Here is a 20804-nt window from a genome sequence, read left to right as displayed (position 1 = left end):
TGTGTTTTGTGAACCTAGTAACATCCTTAGTCAAGTCGCTAAAAAACTGGTTTTGCATAAACACCAAAATATTCCTAAAATTGCTTTTATTTTCAAAAAATAAACTTTTTCAAAGCTAATCAGAAGACGATTTTCAAACAGTCTGGATAACCGCAAGTTAGCGGACATTTTAGGTGCCTAATACCTTCCTAAAATGTTAATAGGAACCGCTTATCTAGAATCTCTAACTTAAAATGATTTTTCTATTTTGAATCGTTTGCAGTAACTCTCTAAAGGTTTCTTAATTCCTTTTCAACCACAATCACATCCACACATCTACTACCCCCACCCGAAAGTAGCAGAAGAATAAGGGTTTGTAGTAATTCAAGTACCTTATCTTCTTGACGCTTGCGCTCCTTCTCTTTTAGTTCATTAACAAATTTGTTAAATATTTCAAGCAGCAAGCCCTCATCACCCATTATTCTGTAAAATAATAACAGCAAAGAAATTCACATTCAATGTTACAACATAATGAGAATCATGAGATTATGAATAAAAAAGTAAAAATCCAAAGCATTTCATTTTATAGCCAAAGAGGCTAGACAAATTGAAACTAGAGATTTAGTAGCATACTTCATCAGAACCGTGAAACAATCACAAATGCCAGAAATTAAAAAACTAAAACAATCACAAATGTCAGAAATTTAAACACTAACTGCTAGAGCTATTAAACGCCCAGTGTTGGAACAACTAATAATTGACATCAACCAATTTCTAGAGAGATAAGTTCAACATTAAAAATCACTTAGCAAATTGGTAATTCATGCTAATCCTATAAATAAATAGCCTACCTAAATGTTGAGGAATATAAAACAACAAATCATTCAACACAGCTATTATTCTAAGGTACATTCTAGAACTATGTGAATTACTGAGTTTAGAATATTGAAGAAGTTGGTCCTTGAAAATAATATCAATTATCATTCTCCAATGGTCCTTGCAATCGTGTTACTAATTCTAGATCAATAAAAGAAAAAGAAGCTACTTGCCTATCTCCGAAGAGGGATTTGCAGTCCTCCCATTTAGATGATGCAGTAATTTCCTACAACCACAACAAACAAATAGATTATGGTTTAAAGGAAATATCATGGGATCCCATCCATTGCAATATGAGAGATTGTAAACTGTTTACTATACCTTTGTTGCATGAAGAAGTTCATAGAACTCATCTGCTAGACGTTTACGCTTTTTAGCTTCTTTTTCTTCTTTCTCCCTGGCCCTTTCTAGTAACTCCTCAAAGACAAACTATGCAGATGAAATATGCACATTTAATACTCAATGACCCGGCAAGCCCAAACGCGTAGAACATAAAGTTTAGAAAGGAAGTATGGAATAAGATTCAGTATAATCCATGTATGTCCTCTTATTCCTTCGTTTGGAAGGCAAGAGGGATATAATGTAAGAGTATTATTACCATCTTTTAGAGTAACTCCTCACATTATAATCTTTGATAAAATGCTTTACAAAAGTTTTGAGCTATTGAAAGTAAACTAAAAGCCTTAAGAGTCCCAACCGTCTAAGCATAATTCTTCGACAAGATACCCCTTGCAATTCCCTCTTCCCACATACATAGATTATATGCCATGACCATAAATAACCGCCAAAATCCAAATGATATATGAAGAATATCCTCATTACAAAAATAAAAAATGATCGTTGATATCATCCAGTTTGCTGTTTAACCAGTTTCATAAAGTAAAACTCTTATCCACTAACTGTAAAAACAAAAAACTACAAGGCAAACTACTTTGAATTAAGCAACTTAAGATAAGTGCGGTAGGTGTAATATTAAACACCGCCGTCCAGGAAATAAAAACTAAGGAAAATCGTACCAAAACTGAAGAATTGGAAGAAAAAGCTAACACCAAATATTTGATCAATGTGGTCCTCATCTTTATTCTTGAAGGTTTTAGGCTTACTTGCTAACCGACACACTACTCTTCTATTAACTCCATTACAAGAAGATCCAAATTTATTATGGGATAGGTTATGGTTGATACTAAAGGAAAATGCCACTAACCACAGTTGACTCCTACGAGTTGCCAATTTAGCAATCACAAACTGACCGACTTCCATTGAAACATAACATGGAAGTACTACTAATGCTTTTGCACTCAATCCAATCATCTTATGCAGGACCTATCCCAAAGAAAAAAAGGGGACAAATACATAGAAATCCATTTAGTGAATGGGGTACTTCAATCACAACATTCAATTCAACATGGGTCGATGTGAAATAGTATACAGTGCTTAGCCATAATTAGACCTTTAAGTTGGTATCTGACATTGGTGGAGCGCTAATATACTTGGTGATTGCAACCTTAAAATCATCAAGCGTCCAGGCTGATGTCAATCTAATCTAAAGTAAAGACGGCTCAGCCAAAATATTAGGTACTAACCGTAGCACAACAGAGGTTAAAATGAAGAGTGGTGATTACCTCGACCATCCTAATTGCATCTTTAATTTGTGACTTGTCATCTACTGAAGCAACATACAAGTAATACAAATTCAGAATGCTTATCAGTAACAAAAATAGGATACCAAATGAAGCCTTGTCCATGCATTTGAGTTACCATAAAGTCTATAAATTACAAGCAGGGTGATGGGGATGAAATTTCTTTCATGAATACCAACATTTCTCCACTTGTTCAAAGTCATATACAATATCACAAGACACTTGACACATAAACTTAATTGCACTGATCAGGTTAAATTGAAGGAAAAATCAAGCAGCCCTGTTTGGATAATAGAAAAAAAGTGAATAAATAAATATGGATAGCATCTCTGTTAACAATGCTTTCGTTATATTTACTTAATAAGAATCAGTTATGTACACAAACAGTAATACAAACTTTAAAGATAGAAGTTGACATCTTTATCTTACAAGGGAAAAAGAAAAGATTTTCAGCATCTGAGTTTATGTATAACTCTCACCATCCCATAGCAAGAGCCTAACTCAAGAAAACATTACCAAAGTCAATCATTGAATAAGAGTACAAACAGGATCATTACCATGCTAAGATACCAGGTAAACTCCCTCTTTCATCAAGCAAGGAGATAAATGCTAATAACATTTGATCATTCAACTTCAATTCTGTTCAGAAAGGGCAGAGGATGAAACAATATATCGTTTAGTTAGTCGCAAGTGTGTATTACGGCCAAAAAAATCATAGTGAGGGAGATGCAACTTTATTTAGAGAAACAGAGATGCTCTCAGGCACTTTTTTCGAGGCTAATCTTTTCTAAGCCTTTACTTTCATTACATCTCAACTACCTCTTCAGAGGCGAATTCTGGCACTAATTTTATTTAGTCCAATTTATATGGTTGACAACACCATATATTCTGAATTGGGTTTTAAGGTGCAAGATATCATTCGAAGTGAAATCAAAACTGGGTTGTGGTACAAATGGACAAAACATGGTCGAAACTTGACCAGACAAACTACTTTCAGGTCTCATTTGTTTGCTCTTATTGGATTTATGAACCTATTCAGACCTCAAACCATTAAGTGCATTTGTTTTTATTAGGATTTTAGCTCTTAATAGGTCTGAGTAGGTCTTAATCATTCAGATATGGAACCAAGTCTAAATATCATTTACAGATATTCTTGTGTAGGATAAAATTCACCACCACTCTATCCACAATCACCTGTCACCACCACCAACCACTTCCACCATCACAACCAACTACACTACCAGCCGCTACCACACCTACCCCTTCCATTATTCTAATTATATCCACCGCCTACTAGGGGTGTTCACAGTTTGGTTTTTAACCAAACTAAACCGAATCCAAACCAAACCGATTTAAAAAAAACCTATATTTGGTGATGTTTGGTTTTGATTTAAATTTTAAAAAATCGATACTAATTTGGTTTGGTTTGGTTTTGTTTTACTCTAAAATAACTGACAAAATAACCAAACCGAACTGATATACATATATATTATAATTATTTATATATTTTTCATAAATGTAATCTAAATATTTGTTACATTTTATATTTTAATCATGATTTAACTTTAGTCGTCGCACATTCAGTCATATGTCTTCATCTAGTTGACAATACATTATGAGATTCAAAATGAATTTCATATTTTGAATGACAAATGATACTAATTGTGAAAATAATATCTTGTTATATATTGAAATTTACAACTGAAATTCATTAGACTATACACAATCACTAATTTAAACTTTCTTTTGAACCTTGTTGAGCAAGAAGTTTATGTGTTCAGCTTTTGGGGGTTTATCATATCATTCTATTAAATATAGTTTTTAAATATTTTTTAAAAGCGTTCATATGGTGTTATCATGGCTTTGCCGAATTATAACACTCAGTTGACATCATAGTTTCAAGATTGAGATACAACACTCACTTGACATCTCATATGTTAGATTGGATTTGTTTTTTAAAATTTTCAACTTTTATCATTAACTAAAGTTATAAACCAAAAAATCCGAATCAAATCGAACTAAATCGACAAGAACCAAACCGATGGTTATTTTTTTGTTTGGTTTGGTTTGGTTTTTGAACTTTAAAAATCGATTAAGTTGGTTCGGTTATGGTTTTGACAAATAACCAACCCATATCGACCTATGAACACCCCTATCGACAACGCCACCACCATCAACTGCTACCGATCGATCCCTACTACCAACCAACTCATCTATCAGAACTAGCACTACCACTAATAACCACCGAAACATCATCAACTTCCACACATCGCTAACAACCCCTAACACATCATCAACTTCCACACATTCTTCGGACACCATCACCACCACTGTCACCGGCGTCACCACCTATACCACTACCATCTGCTACACTCGATACAGTATCTGTACTAACAACCATTCCACCATCACAGCTAACAACGTCTCCAATGACCACCAACACATCGTCAATCATCATGCATGCAATTTTCCATCACCACGATCAACACCTCCAACTACTAACATTAACCAACTTCACATCACAACCACCACCACCATTACCAATCGCCAATATCATGATAGTTACTACAATGCAAACTATCTCTGCTATCACAACTATCATCACCTACATTGCTAATCACTGACATCAATTAATTTATTACAACCACCACCACCTTTATAAACCATCTCCACTATCACTAACAAACATAAATGTTTCTTTTTTTAATCAAATAATAATTTAATTGCATTAAATTAAAAAAAATTTCTAATATATAACTATATTATATTTAGAAAAAAATAAATTTTGCACATTCAGATATTGAGAAACACCCAAACTTAATGATTTAGTTTTTAGATCTAGAGACAATATCTTAACCATTCAGATGTGCATTCAAAATGATTCAAATGTTTGAATATTAATAAAAACAAATGCAGTCTTAGGTGAAACACAATGGTGTGGTTATGTGATACTTTAAAGGAGTCCTCAAAAGTCAAAGAAACTACGTGAAAATATAGAAGTTTGATGATCACTTCTCAGAGTTGTTCTGCTCGAGAAACTATAACAATTAAGGTAATATAACCATTAACAACATTCAATGGAGGAGAAGTCAATTACAATTGTCCGCAAAGTAGCATTTAATACAGCTTGGCTAGATTGAAAGAATCATCTATATCTATACAACATTAAAAGCATGGAACCCCTAACTTAAAATTTTACGACAATACCATTCCTATCAGCCAAAATACCTACTATCTAGTAAAAAAAAAGAGGAATCTAATTGGCATAAAGAGAAACAACACAGATGTTTAATAGTAACAACCGATCATTGTTCTTATCTCAACAAAATATGTGTTATTTAAAAAAAAAGCAAGCAGAGGGGTAACTCTCAAATCTCAATCTCATGATTTTATCCTACCAAGCATGTTCTATTCTTTAATGCATAACAACAACAACAACAACAAACCCAGTATATTTCCACATAGTAATGCACTAACTTCCTTAAGAATTTGTTTAACATCTGATTCATAAAGATGTATTAATAGGTTGAATCTCTTAAAATAAAACACTTAATGGGCTGATATCTCAACCATTCAAATTCAGATATTCATTAAGTGAAAGCCAATGAAAAGGGATTGTAGTGTAAAGTCTATAAATATGGCTTAGTGTAACAAATGTAGTTGACACAATTCAATACTTCTATTAGCAACCTATTTCACCTATTTCTCCACCTCATCCATAACATCTATAAATAAGTCTTTTGCTGTTGATCCTGAAGTATTTGATAAGACAGCTAGATATGCAGTAAAATCTTTAATCTGCAAGCACAAAATAAAGAAGAAAACTATTGGATGAAAAATTAAAAAAGACGAAAAGGGAACTCATGAAGGTAATCACTCACTGAACACAAGAAAGAAAAACTAACTTTGATGCAATAATCACACCAGTTAGTTTTTGCATTAAGTATTCCCGCAGCAACATGCTCTTCCATTAGTTTTCGAAACTCATCACGATTTTTACGTTCAGCTTTCCTCAATTCTTCCTATTTGAATCAATGGTGTATGCAAGTGAGAAAGAGATAAATCAAAGTCTCCAAACATAAATTTAATTTTAACCCCCGAGTCTAATAAGCAATATACCATCTGCAGTTTCCTTTGCTCCTCCTCTTCGCTTTCTATATCACATAATTATTCCTAAAACAGAAAAGGTTGCAACATAACTTTAAAAATAAGGCGTACAAATGAGATGTTTGGAAAAGTTATTTATGATGTATTAGAAAAATGAGTTATACCTGGAAAATCTCCAAGCAATCGATTTTCTCAAGGCGGGAGCATCTTTCATCAGTTTTCAAGCGTTCCTGAACTTTCTGCCACTGGCTACTAGCCTGAACAAAAGAAGTCAGCAACAATGGAACTATGGAAGTTCTATCTCCAAGAAATAGAAAAACATAATCTAGGAACTGATGCTAATTCCATTAGAACAAATACCTTAATAAAGTCACAGGATTTTTAAAATTCGAAGTACTCCACTCTATTGCGCTTCTGCTCCTCCAATGCCTTCGCATGCTCCTAATAAAATCCAATACAAAGTAAAAAAAATAAAATTTCTCTATAAAGAAGAAAATATTTACAAAGAGACTTTAATTACACTTGCATGAAAGTATTGAAAAACTTTTTCTATTTTACGACGGAGGGGGGAGAGGAAGAAGCATATCATAGTTTCAAGTTTCAAGAAAAATTACATACAATACATGGAAGTCTGTTTAAATTGGAATTCAATGGTGAACAAATTTAAATGTTGTACCCTTGAGAAGCCATTAAAAATGTATTCAAAGAACAGTAGATTTTAAGTTGAATATCTACAAGATTCCTTCTTTCTAATCTTTAAGCAAAACAAAAAAAGGAAACAAACTAAAAGACATCCTGCAAAGGAAAGGAATGGAATGACTGTTGTTAATCAAGTGGACCAGCGCGTAACTCAACTTTAAAAACTAGGTCAGGTGGTGAAGATTGTCCAAGATCATATAAGGAAACTGCAGCACATGCACCTTACTAGTGTGGGATTCTCATACATTAATCGCACACCAAGACTAGACATTTGTAGCATCAGTTAACCTAGGTTGGCTAACATCTAATAGTCTAAAATCAAGATAGATCTGCCTCTAATACCATGTTCAAGAAATTGGACCTTGTTTCTATCTCAAATGAAAGGCTAACTCAATTTGTGAGGAGCCAAAGACCATATAAGGAAACTACAGTCCGCACACCTAGTTTTTAACATATAGAAGCTTAAAAGAAAGTTCTCAAAAGGAGCTTCACCTTTTTCTCAAGTTCCTCCATATAATCTTCAAAAAAGTCCTCACGGTCTTTAGCTCGCTCAACAGCTTTAAAACGTTCATCATATTCGAATATGGAGATTTCCTTACTGAATAATCAATAGCAAATAGTTAATGGATCCAATGGAATTTACACAAGTAATGGATCAACTTCAAGGTACCAAAACACATACAAATAATGACCAAGATTAGAAAACAAGCAGCAACAACTTAACATTACAAGTGAAAGACAAATCCCATCTTGACGATGGTGACAGCTTTTTGCAATCCTGTAAGATTGAGAACAACGGACATTGTTGTGAAAAATACCACTTATTCTTTTGAACAAATCAAATACCAGTCTCTAACACATCATGAATATTATGATAATATCTTTTTATTTTTGAAACTAGTTATGTGAATATCATGATATATCAAATGGAAGACACCACAAAAGAAAATTTCACTTACTTCTAACATTATCCTGTAATCTTCCCGAGCTTTTTTCTGTTTAACATGCCTCTCTTCAGCTTCCAATTTTTTCTTTTGGCTCAGATACTGGAACAGACACACAACTTCAAAATGATCACTGTAGACCTTGGGTGTGTTTGGGATGAAGGAAAATGTTTTCCTAGAAAAAAAGTTGGTTTCTTACTGGTTTTCTTATGTTTGGTTGATGGAAGGAAAACATTTTTCAGAAAATGTTTTCTAGTGTTTGATTGGTGAATAAAAAAATATTTTTCAAAAAATACATTTGAGAGTTGTATAAATATTTTAATTTAAGAGTGAGATTGAAACAGAGTTTTGGAAAATATTTTTCCTACTTTTTGAAGGGAATTCAGTTTCCTTAAATTTAAGGAAAATAAGTTGATTTGGAAAACATTTTTCAAAATATTTAAGTCAACCAAACATGAAACAATTGGATATCAAACACAATCTATATTTTTGCAATACGCTATGCTGAAACATTGAAGCAGTAATTAACCCATTCCAATGCCGACTTGGAGAGATACCTCATTAAAATCTTGCTTCCGCTCACAAAGGGATTTTAGAGCACCATATCTTCGGTCATTAATTACTGCTCTCATGGCATGACAAATACAATTCATGTCAAATGATCTCCCTTAATTGTTTGGTACGCACAAAATAGTCAAGTAATAAACCTGATCCCACGTGCAATCAGACCCAATATTTGCAGATTCCAAAAGAGTTTTGAATGCACTCTTTGGATCCTAAATAAAATCAAATACTTAAAATAGAAATAAGAGAAATTTTGAGAACATACATTAAACGGGCCAAAAAGAAATAATCAACTATACCGTTTTTCTCTCATAAATTAATGGTCCCAACTCAACTGTTTTCTCATCTAATGGAGTAGCACCTCCGATTTCAGTTATTGCAGCATCTTTCTTGACATTCTGCATTTTAGGCACAACATCAAGCACAAAGGACAAAAGCAAACCTCATTGGAATTTGGAGCATATTTTTCACCTGTTAGCAGTTGACTAACAACTGCACTATAAAATTATTCGATCAACATCCAGCATAACAGCTACGAAAAACTTTCTTGGTGTTTTAAACACTAACCAGTAGTAATTAACTAATCGCATAAGTATTTCAGAAGGACAAAGTACCTCTCTATTCTCTGAAGAAAATCCATCACCATACACTACTGCATCTTGAGTTGTAGTAGTCTCAGCACTACAGAAAAATTGAATTCTAAATAAGAAGCAACACAAACCAGAGGCAAATTTATAACATATAAATATGAAAACATACACCGGTGGTGCGACAGAATTTCCCAAGGTTACTGCTATTACAATTTTCTCCAAATTAGCAACAGCTGGCGAAGCAGGTTCTGAAGAATTCGTTATTTCAACTGTTTCAATCATCAGAGAAGAAACCTTACCAGATAAACTTGATGATTTTGAAGCCACAATAGTTGGTAAGTTAGCAGCTGGTGACATAGCAATCGGGCTTGATTTAGCACCGTGTGCCGAGACTAATGAACCATCTGCCCCCGGGATGATATTTTAACAATAGAAATGGATCGAAAATTAGAAGCGTGCGAAATGGTGTCCTTTTCACGAGCCAACTGTGAATTTATAAATAATTGAACTTTATGAGAATAGAGTATCCAAGAAAACAGAATATTGCCCCTTATTATCATGCTAGCAACTGTGAATGCATAAAGATTTTATGAGAACTAGAGCATCCAAGAAAATAGAATATTGTCCCTTCTTATCATGTTATTTAAAGCACAGAACAATCCCTTCTTATCATGCTATTTAAAGTACAAAACAAACCCATAATGGATTTAAATCTAACATCACCTTGACTTCATCAGGCATTCTCCATTTGTACATTCTACTAACCTTGTTGTAGTAATACCTACAGAAAACAAACAAAGCAATCAGCATTATGCACAAGTAGCACACAAAAGTACCCACTGTAGAAGAACAATTGGAAAGAGGCCAAGAAAATATATAAGTTACACACTTTTTTCCCTCAGGACATGTAAATTCTCTTCAGTCAGTTGATGCGTCTGCCCTCTATCCTAATGAAAACAACATGAAAGTTGGTCAAGTCCAAAAATAGAACATAAACAGTACCCTGAGAGTAGAAATTAGTAACTTCCAGCAGTACAATACTAGATGGAAGTGTTAGAATATGAATGACATAATGTCCCACATGGAAAAGGACTGGAATGTACTGCGTAGAATATAACTACAAGCAGGGTGGAAACATTGCCAAGCTGCAGTTGAGCTACAACTATCCAAGGGTGATTAACTGAACAACATTCGCCTGATAATCGCATTTGTATATATATATATAGGTCAAATTCTATATTTTCTGAGTATTTTTTAATGAACACCATTGCCACAAAAAACAACACTGAGTGTGATAGTAAGGGTGTTCAAATCCTGCACTGAGGTTCTAAGTTCCATACTCAACACAGTCCCCCCATAATATTTTCTCCATTTGGACACGTTTGAAACTCATAAACTACAATTATGTTTTTTTTGATGAATCAATTTCTGAACATCTATTTTTTGTCCCAATTAGCTCTTGCAAAAGAGTTTGTAACTATCATGCCATGTATAAGAATTTTGTTAAAATAAACTTAAAGGTAAATTTATAAAGTGGTTGTTATACTAGCTATCTTGCATGGGGCAGAGTGTTTGGCTAGTCTAGAGCTCGCATGTTAAAAAGATAAACGTAGCAGAAATGAGGATGTTGAGATAGATGTGTGGGCATACAAGGAGAGATAGAATAAGGAACAAATATATGTTGGAGAAAAAGTAGTAGTTCTCTCTGTGGTAGACAATTGACAAGAAGACTAGAGGGTTGGGGATAAAGAACCTAAAAATTCAAAGTAAGGCTCTCGTAATGAAATGGTTGTGGAAATATGCAAATAATAACCAACTGCTATGGAGGAAAGTGATTAGGGCTAAATATCCTGAAGAAGATAGATGGATGACTAAAGAGCTAACCACACCATACGGGGTTAGCCTCTAGAGGTCTATTAGATCTATTATACACTAGTGGAATCAAGTTAAAAGGAACTCAAAGGTTAAAGTGAAGGATGGAAACAAGACTAGGTTCTGGAAGGATAATTGACATGAGGATGGGAATATGGAAGTGATTTTTCCAGATATCTACAACTTGGTATTGTTTCAATAGAGGACTATAGCAGAATTATGGACACCACATGGGTGGAACTTCAATTTCAGAAAGCAACTTAATGATCAGGAGGTAATGAGAGTAGTTGAATTTTTTAATACCGTGGACTTATTCAATGGACTGCAGACAGTGAAGGACGTACTATGGTTGATGGGAAATGAAAAAAAATGTTTAGTGTCAATAAACCCTACAAGATGATGAACCAAATAAATCACCTGGATCCAAGATGGCCATGGAAACAAATATGGAAAAGTAGGATACCTCACACAGTGTCGTGCTTTGTCTTTGTCTAGTTATTGACTAAGGAAGTAGTTCTTACACAAGATAATATCATGAAGAAAGGGAAAACCTTGTGCTCCAGATGTTTCCTCTGTGGAGAAACTTTAGAGACGGTTAACCATATATTTATACATTGTAAGTACACCTAACAACTTTGGAGAATCGTCTTAAGACTAAAAGGCATTTCCATGACAATGCCTAGGAAAGAATCCGACACTTTAATGTGCTGAGAGAAGCAGGTGTACATGCGAAGGACAGAGGTAGATGGAGAATTAACCCTAGTGCTATATGGTGGGCTATATGGAAAGAAAGGAATTCTAGATGTTTTGAGAGTGTTGAGAGTAGTGTCCAGAAGGTTAAACTCAACTGCATTTTGCTTTAACGTTTTTGGTGTAATCAACTATACTCTAATGATACTACCTCAATAATTGATGTTCTAGACTAAATTTAGATGTAGAACAGTCGATTTAGGAGTACTCTTGTATATAAAGATTTCAGTACAACCCATGTACTGTGTGATATAATACAAAGTTACCAAGTTAAAAAAAAGGATAATAATTTTTCAAGTACTAAAATTTTATAAAATAACAAATAAAGCAATTAAATCTGAGTTCAAATTGGGTGGGTTGGGTTATGACCGACATTTTAGAGCATTTCAACCCAACCCATTTCATCCCAAGTAGCTTTAGGGAGGGTTAATAACCCGCCCATTTATTAACTCAAACCTCTTTGATCCGCCCAAATCTAGCCAACCCCGCCCATTTGATACATGTAGTTTAATAGAAGTAAAGTGGACCATGCCAGAACACATACCAGATCTATTGAGTTGAAGTAAAGTGGACTATCAAAGGACACACAACAATCTGTTGAGCTGTTGGATTAGAGGGGATTAGCAAGAGTTAGAAGAAATGGGGGAGAACAATCCTTCCTTGTATTTGGTGGACTGTATGGAGCGAGAAAAGTTAAAGGTATTTTGAAGATAAATATAATTCCATTCATAAAGTTAAATGGAATAGCATTGTAGATTTTTGTTTTTTGTTTAAGGGACAATGTATACAGGATGCATAACTGGTAGTAGATCTCTTCGAATCCTCGCATTATTTTCAATATTTTTCATTACTTTTGGACTACTAGCATAACCTTAATGCTGATGAATACAAAGTAATATCTCCGAAAAAAAAACAGTGTATCTGAAAAAGAAAAGAATAAAAATGTTCAAACTTCCTTACAGCTCCAGTTGTTGGTCCCTTAATACTTGTCCCTCACAACCAGCCAAACTTTCTTTGATAACCGTCGTGTTTGGGCCAGCTTATACCTTGACTAGTTACACCAGGTACTGCTACCTCCCACCAGTATAGATACTGGGTAACTCTGTCCATCAAGGCTTGGATAGACGGTAAGAAATCACCTAGTGTTTTTATCTCTGTTTCAAATTAAACCTGAGACCTCATGGTTCTCAATCTACTTCATTGAACACTAGGTCACACTTTTGGGTGCAAGTGTGCAATCAGCCAAATTATTATTCTGTAAACCAGAATGAGAAGTGTGAACCACAATATTATATCAAGTTTCCTCTCTCCATATCGCCATAGAGTTACAATAACATTACATTAATCAGAAAGTAAATAAAATTGTTTAAAATAGACCAAATATAATCCTGCCGTGTATGCTTAAACACATTTTTTTGAACAATAGTGTTAAATATAAAATCTTTTAGAACTATATTGGAAATAAAAGGTCAATGCAAATCCCAAATGAAGCCTACATAGTATAGTAAGATCGAGGAAATCTGCTGGCTAAACAAACTTTCAACAGAAATCACATATACTTAGGAAAGAAAAAGTGGTTCTACGAAGCTTCATAGCAAAAGAATTATGTACTTATTTTTCATTGATAAGCACAGGAAAATGGATAAAACTACCCATAAAAATCTCGATGACACGAGACCTCACCTCCATTTCTTTCATCAGCTCTCAAGGTTTCTCCTAGGTAGAGATTCTTGTCCTTCTATTATAATAGTATCTAAAAATCAATTCAATAATTGTAAGAATGTTATTAATTGGTTGGAGTAATAAAGCCATAGGAAATATGACCACATTAGCAACCATAATTGGCCTACTGATCATCAAAAGATGCTAAAAATAGCAATACCTACTAGCATTTAGCCACATGTAAAATATGTAGGATAATAGAGAAATGGGGTCAAAATGAAGTTACCGGTAGAGGTGTATCAAGTTCTGCTGATCAACAGTCAGGTAGAATTTGGTAGTGGTGAACGGAATCCCATATGATAACTTTGACAAAGAGGACTAAAACAAAGGGGCCTATTATCTCCAGTGCTAATGGAAGCAGAATGATGTACAAAGCACTAGATGTGGATACTTGAGGGATTTCTTGGCAGTGATGTACATACCATTTAGATTCTAAACTTGAATCACATAAATATTGAGACATATCTAAGGATATTAGTGTAAGGAAAGAATTTGGGATGTCTTTTTTTTTACTTTCGTATGGGCAACACCATAGCATGAATTAGAGTATGAAAGAGGAACATTCTGACTCTATTGCACTAACTAGAACATAAAGAAAGACAGACATTCCTAAATGCCTAGTAGCTTCCTGCTTATAAGTATTGTGCGCTACACACCCATAAACAAGACTCTACCCAACGCGATTTCATAGACACCCTAGGACCATGAACCGTGCTTTGATACCAAGTTTGTCACGACCCGAGCCAGGGCCCTGGCCGTGACGAGCATTCCAAACCACGAAGGCCCAAAACACCCCTATCTATCTGGTAATCATGCACATAATTCATACGATAATAAGATATACGGAAGATACACAATATTACAAAAAACATGGGGAAATAATGTCCCACAACATGTATAGACATCTGAACAACCATTTGCGAAATCTCTAATACATGACTGAAACAAATTACTGTCTGAAAACTGGGACAAGGCCTCCAGTAGACCCAAAACTACTAAATGATAAATGAACTGACAGACATCAGCCTTCCAAAGTATAGAAAGCTCACCACTTAATTCTGCAAATCTATCAGAAGAGATCTACTGGTTATCTGGATCCCTAAACTATGCCTCCAAACCTGGGAGAGAAGGGGTCAATAAAAAAGTACTAGTATGCAGAGAAACTAAAAACAAAATATAATATTTTTTTCCAAATATAGGTGAGAGCCATTATAAAGCAGTTCCATATCAAATCATTTGAAAACACATGGGCATAATATAATAGTTTTCAACAACAATGTAATACAGCTGAGCTAGGTAGAATACCCTACATATAACATTTACACCAACTGTCAAATCTCGATTGCCGTCGAGATTAAAGTATAAGTGACGGAAAGACACACAAGATCACACAGCAGGGTGTCTCTACCCAATAAAGTATAGTAGTGCCCAAGATCACTTAGCCTGGGCTCCTAACCATAGTCCCAGTTTGGGAATGACATAAAGTCAAGTACACAAGATCACTTATCCTAGTACCAAATCACCATGTCGGCAAACACGATTTCCAGTGATGAGCCCTTACATTCAAATGGCTTTTTCAGGCATCCACCCATCTCATGTAAAATCAATGCATCAAACTCCATTTAATTCAATCACATATCTTATTCTTTAGGGTATCTTCATACCCGACTTGCAAGCCATCAATACCACATCATTCTTTCATGCAACCATTATATTCATCATATTTTAACATAACAACCCTCTCATTGCAAGTCAAAACCATGACCATTTTCAAAATATTTCATGTCATGCTTGTCAAGATGATTTCAAACATTTCACATCATATGAGAACTTAAAACGAGATCATATAAAAAGAGGGATTTCATATAATTCATCCTCTCAAGTTAACATCTTTTTGGAATACATGCATATACATATATCAAACCACTTAGAGAATAGGCCTAAAGACCAAATCAATATCATAAAATGTTTAAAATGGGATTATATTCATAATTTCAAAACTCCCATTTTTAAAACATGAATTTTTAAGCTCATGAGATTTTTGAGATAACCCCACGTACCTCTATACGTGAAGATAATAGGTGTTTCTTAAAGCCTACGTTCTGGGGATTCCAAATATGCAATTAGTTTCAAAAACCCACGGTTGAATCTGGAGTTGCTTGGGTTTTTATTTTGAAACCCTAAGGAGAGTTCTTGAGCAATTTTGATGAATGAAGGTGTATTTTGGGGTATTCTAGGAACTGAATTTCCTATTTATTGCTAAATAAGGGTGGGAAAAGGACCATTTTGCCCCAAAAATGGAGTGTTTAAGTCACTTGAGTAATAATATATGCGACGCAAACCTTATCGCATAATATAGGTTGTGCGGTGCACTCTTTATTGCACACATTAGGTTATGCATCGCACACCTTATGGCATAAGTTAGGGTGTGTGTCGCACACCTTATGCTGCACGACATACTCCACTTTGCAAAGCCATAACTTCCTCCTTGGGTGTCAGAATTTTGTGAAATTGATATCGTTGGAAAGATAATTTGAATACCTTTCATTTGATATATAGTAGGCACTCTAATTAAATATATACAAAGAGTAATGGTCAATTGAATTTGACCTAATTATCAATGCTCAGTAAAATTCGAACGATAGGAAAACTTTCAACTTGTGGGGACCTCTATGTTCTGAATTCATGCTCAAATAGGTTTCCACACTACATAATTTATTTACACACTAAACTTGCATTGGATTTATGGCTTTTGAAACCTTTACGTGAAGAAAATGACGATTTTCATTCTCATCCGAAATGCGGGGTGTTACAAAATTTTGTTAGAAAATGGAAAATACAACCATATAGAGTACATTTTGGCTGCGCCGTACTCCAAATACACCAAACTGAGCTTTAAAAGTACTAATGCATTTCTTACCTGGTTGTGTGTAGCATTCAAAAGTTTTATTGTCTTTGGTCAGACGATAGCCACAATGACAGTTTCAAGAATGAATATTAAACTGAAAAGAAGCCATGCTCGCTCTGGAGTTCCTGCTACATGATGTAACATTACTCTACAACGTTGAAGCCACTTTCCTAATCCTTGGAGTCTAAGTTCTTTCGAGAAAGAAATATGATTAGGTAAAACATCCTCAATATCATTTGAATCAGTGATAGGAGGGTTACTGTCGCGATGTTCTCGATCAACGTCCAAACTACTTCTCTGCAATAAGGCTAGAATCATTGGGTCCAATCCATTCTCCTTCAGCATCACTGCAAAATTAGGATCAAGCCCTTTATCTTGCAATGAATTAGCTAATTCACGATCAGTGTGTCTTCTTTTTCGCTTTAACATAGATGTAATCCTGGGATCACTCAAATTTTCTTGAAATGCAAGTGCAAAATTCAATATCTGTTGGTTTGCAGAAGCGGATGTACTAGAATCACCGCCTTGGCTTTTAAGTCCACTGCTAGAACAAACAACCAATGAACTATTATGCTCTAAATTTCTGTCAACATATGATGATCCTAGTTCAAGCTCTGGAACAACTGAACGACAGGAACTACTATGTAGAGCTAGACTTGGTCTTCCACTGTCTATACTCTTATCACTATTAATACCCTCAATGTTATTCTAGGTACTACCATCACCAATGCAAGGCAAAATTGCATTACCAAGATGAACAGCATCAGCACTACTACTGGGTTTAACACTTGAGCCACACCCCTTAGAAGAGCTTGCGGAGCTATTTTGGTCTTTTCTGTGGAAACCTTCTCTAAGGTGGATGATTGTGCTCTGCAAGGCATCTCTTCTAGCTGCTAATGGGTTTGTAACTGATAAATACCGTGAAATAGCAGCATCCAATAGCACAGATGCTACAACTACATAACTGATACAATGTCCAAAGTACTTGAAACAAAATTGTTGCAGTAAAAGATTAGAAGATTTTGTTTGATAACAAAAGATTAGAAGTTTATATTCAACAAATAATATTAAAAGGGATGCATATGCCACAAGTATAAGAATACTTGATTATGGAAGAAAATGAATTAGCATGGGTTAACAACAAACCAGTAATAAACTCCAAAATAGATCAGGAACACCCGAGATGTACCGGCAACAAAAAGTACGAAAACTCAACTTTTTAGAAGCTTAAAACCATACAAGCAAGATCCCAAGTTCCAATCTGATTGAATGAAAAGCTAGTGAATTCATTACTTACCACAAAAAAAATAAGAAATTATTTCACAATACCATTCCGAAAAGGAGACAGATATATGTAGGAAATGAACTACCAAGGATTATCATGGCAGTTGATGTTGTAGCCCCAAGCCAGTTTGATTCCTTTGTTGTCAGACCATACAGGATAGAATATACAAGAAGTACTACAAGTGAACCAACAGATAGAATTCGAAGATGCAGAGCCCTGCAAAGCCCAAGTTTAAAGTGAAGAAGAGTAAATTATAGACTTCAGAGAAAATGTTGAAAAGATAGTGCAGAAAATATGATGAGCAGTATAAATGAGAACCCACTGAACACATAATATAACAAGGTGACTTTCTAATCTAAAGCAGCATTTAAATTAATTTGCTTAGCAGTGGGATTTTAAGATCTACTGTTTTTACTGGACTACTAGAGAGTGTGTTTTGTTCTCTCAGAGTTTGTATTCCTTTTATTCAAATAGATTTGAGTTACACCTATTGGTTAGTGTTCTTTGGCTCTTAATTTTGAAAGTCTGTTAGTTGAGAGCATTTTGGCCTATTAGTCATTCCTGTCCTTTATATAGAGCTCTTCCCATCTTTGTTCAAATCCCTAGCCAACAAGAATGATGTCCCCTTTCAGAAAGTATTACATCCTACTCTGTCTTTCTATTGCCTATAAATAGTCTAGCAGATCAATGATGTCTTCAGTTAGAGCTAACCATCGTGTTTACACCAAAAATAAAGAAGTGTTAAACTATTCATGTTGATCTTATGGACATCCTCAAAACAACCCTTGTTTCTTTTTGTCCAAACTGTCCACCATATACATGTTGAACAATTTTCCATCTCTCCTCCTTCATTACATTTACATCCCCATTCCAGATGCTTAGTACTTTTTTAATGCTCTCAGGTTCTGCCCACCTGATCCCCTTCAGGTTGAAAACATTCTCTACAGCTGCTCTGTCCGTTTCCAATGTAAGAAAAGATGGTTGATTGTGTAAAGAAAGGATCTTGGGCCTAACTCAACCCCAAAAGCTAGCACATGAGGGGAGGATTGCTCAAGTTTATATAACAAGATCGACAGTTCACTCCCCAATAATGTGGAACTTTCACCCACTCTAACACAACCTTCACGCTCAGGCCCAATAAGAGCGTGGTCTGGGAGCTCAAACGTGGATGGACCTGCTGTTTGAAAAGGAATATCAACTGTCGTTTGTATGCAAGAGAGAACAGATGAGCTGTTGTTTGTATGCAAGAGAGAACAGATGAGCTGTTGTTACTGAATGCATTCATTCTATCAGCACGTACAGGTTCATGCATTATGCCATTAGGTTTTGCAGTAGTTCCAACATTTTCAACAACACCACAAGTTGAATTTTGATGCACTGCAGTAAGGAAAGAAAAATTAAATATTAACTTGAGACAACAACACAAGCTTCTCAAATACAGGTTCTAGCAAGAACAAAGATAACAAGCAAATAGAAGGCAATGAAGATAAGGATAAGTCTAGACAAGCTTAGGGACAGGCTCCAAACTGAACACAGTGCTCGTCATTCTTGTTGCAGATAAGATCAGACAACTTATTATTTTGACGTTAAGAGTTTCTTATAGAGGGTGCTGAATCCATTTTGCAACTTTGGAGGCCTTGTAAAGCACAGAGAGGCTCATTTTTGTAAAGAAAATACTGTCCACATAGTATATATGCTATCATTTTCAAAAAAATATGGTGCTTGCTGGTTTAACCAATATCATGTATGCTTGTACCTTCCAATGCAACCTCCTGGCGAAAAAACTAACCACCAATAGGCATCTTTCAGCGTAGAAGATTCTAAGACTGTCTTACTAGGAATTAGGTAAGTGCAAGTTTTTGAAGGGAGATTGTTTGCATCATTAAAGATCAGAAAGCCAGGTATATAGGAGATTATACATGTTAAAGAAAAAACGACAGGTTTAATATCAGGAAAGACATCAAAAACTCTCATTGACATATAAATGATGGATCCCAAATAACTTCAAAAGTTGCACACAAAAGGAAAATGGTACAGAAACCAATTCCACCTTCATAATAACTATGTCTGCTTGATGTAAGCATAAATATTATCAGGAAAGACATCAAAGACTCTCATTGACATATAAATTATGGATCCCAAATAACTTCAGAAGTTACACGCAAAAGGAAAATAGTACAGAAATAGATTCCACCTTCATAATAACTGTGTCTGCTTGATGTAAGCCTAAACATAAAGAACATACCAAAAAATTATCAAAGTGTTCTACAATGTAGTGCATAGTGTTTTTTGATTTTTGAAATTGAACGCAGCGTATAGTTTAAAAATATGCAAACAACATTTAATGTGGCAGGTGAAGCATTAGGTACTGGAAGGAAAATTTAAAACATAGTGGAGGCAAATGAAAGAGGGTATCTGAAAGAATAATCAGAGGGCAGGGTAGAACTCCCTCATAGCAAGTCAAATAAAGTTTAAAACTATATAAAGAAGATGAAACTAGAGGCTTCTGTATGTGTCTCACATACTTGGCATAAACCATGTGTGAATGAGCACAATAGAATTAAATGTACTGAGACAAAGCAGGCATTTGATTGCAGATCAAATGGAAGAGTCTACCAACCGACTAGTTTTAAGAGCAGCTCTGGTCCATGCACCATTTTGAGGTAAAGTTATATGGTTAAAAATTTGGACGTTCCTTAATATATACACAAACTGAACATGAACTGTCTAAAGGAAGAATTTCGAGGAGTGTCGAATCCGAGGAATTTTAGATCAATCGAGCCATCCGGATGCTGAATAACTCGTTGTATCTGAGATTTTTCAGGATAGGAGTCTAGAAATCCTCAATAACCTCACCTGCAAAGACCT

At 34.9% G+C, this 20804-nt stretch overlaps 1 pseudogene; it reads right to left on the bottom strand.

Annotated features, from left to right (window-relative positions):
• Positions 1 to 269: 269 nt before the first annotated feature.
• Positions 270 to 13860, bottom strand: LOC124885330 (annotated as a pseudogene).
• Positions 13861 to 20804: the final 6944 nt, after the last annotated feature.

This window comes from Capsicum annuum, unplaced genomic scaffold, assembly GCF_002878395.1.
Source record: "Capsicum annuum cultivar UCD-10X-F1 unplaced genomic scaffold, UCD10Xv1.1 ctg81847, whole genome shotgun sequence".
NCBI classification, from domain to species: domain Eukaryota; kingdom Viridiplantae; phylum Streptophyta; class Magnoliopsida; order Solanales; family Solanaceae; genus Capsicum; species Capsicum annuum.
The sequence above is the reverse complement of the archived record's forward strand: the minus strand, read 5'-3'. Positions and strand labels throughout refer to the sequence as shown.